Source organism: Grammomys surdaster, unplaced genomic scaffold, assembly GCF_004785775.1.
Source record: "Grammomys surdaster isolate TR1022 unplaced genomic scaffold, NIH_TR_1.0 62, whole genome shotgun sequence".
Taxonomy (NCBI): Eukaryota; Metazoa; Chordata; class Mammalia; order Rodentia; family Muridae; genus Grammomys; species Grammomys surdaster.
Window position 1 is genome coordinate 19,794,792 of NW_021604564.1, and position 1,401 is coordinate 19,796,192.

Here is a 1,401-nt window from a genome sequence, read left to right on the forward strand (position 1 = left end):
AGGCCACAGCACCTGTGTTAGGATACAGCCTTCCAAGTCTGTCTGGTACTAAAAATACATAAACAAATAATGGGACCATTTGGAATACTAACAACAACATGAAATATTCAGAGGTAAACTCAATATAACATGGAAAATCTGAACACTCAAAAGTATAAAATATCATTAAGAAAAATCAAAGAACTAAGTAAATGTACTGAGGCCACAGGTCAGCAGAGTCAGAACCGCAGACAGCAGAGTCAGCATCACAGATGACAGCAGCTCTCCAGTCCAACTTCGGATTCAAAACATTTTCTTTCATCTTCCCATGAGGCTTTGCTTTGTTTGTTTTAAAGAATACACAAACTGAAAAACATACAAAAAAAGAAATTGAGTGTCTTAGTGTTCTACTGCTGTGAAGAGACACCATGACCACAGCAACTCTTGTAAAAGGAAGCATTTAATTGGGACTTATGTTCATTTTATAGGTTTAATCCATGGTATCATGTCTGGGAACATGGTGGCACCCAGGCAGACATGGTGCTAAAGAAATAGTTGGGACTTCTACATCCAGATCTGCAGGCAGCAGGAAGAGATATACACTGGGCCTGGCCTAGGCTTTTGAAACCCCAATGACACACTTCCTCTGCAAAGCCACACCTACTCCAATAAGGCTACAACTTCTAATCCCAGTAAGCAACACCATTCTGTGATGACTCAGCATTCAAATACATGACCAAATAGGGACCATTCTTATTCAAACCACCACAGTGAGGATAGCCTATCTTCACATCAAGCACCCATAGAATTCCTAGAAGATAATTCATAGTTTATTTGGAATATTTCTCCAACAATTTATTTGCACTACAATGATTCCTTAACATATTGTACTTCGAATAATTGTGTGTTCTTTCAAACATAAATAATCACGCTTTTAGGAAGACATTTATGTTGCTATAAAACCATTCAGTTAAAATAATTTTCCATTCTTGATTGTGTATTTGAAATAAATCAAGATGTTTACATAACATTGAGAATTTACTAATTTTTCTAGAAACTAAGAACATTAATCTGTGTTTCTTCACTTGCGAGCTGTTGAATACTGTATTCTTTTCTATAATTTCACATCAGCACCTACTGCTAGCAACCACTCCTTTTTGAATGTTTGTATGAAGATTTGTGCCAGTTATTGTGAGTGGTATCAAAACAGATGATAGGTAGATCATGGGTGATACCAAAAAACAATCTCTTTCCAACTCAAACAGCCAGTGTTGAAACAAGGCTGCTAAGACTCAGGAAGCAAATAATGCACAAGTCTTGGAAAGTCCCTGAGATATGTTAGAGTCACAAGGACTCTCCTTCCCCAAGGCTATGTAAGTAGTAAGAGCTACTGAGGAAGGGAGACTCTCAAAGCTGTTGAGC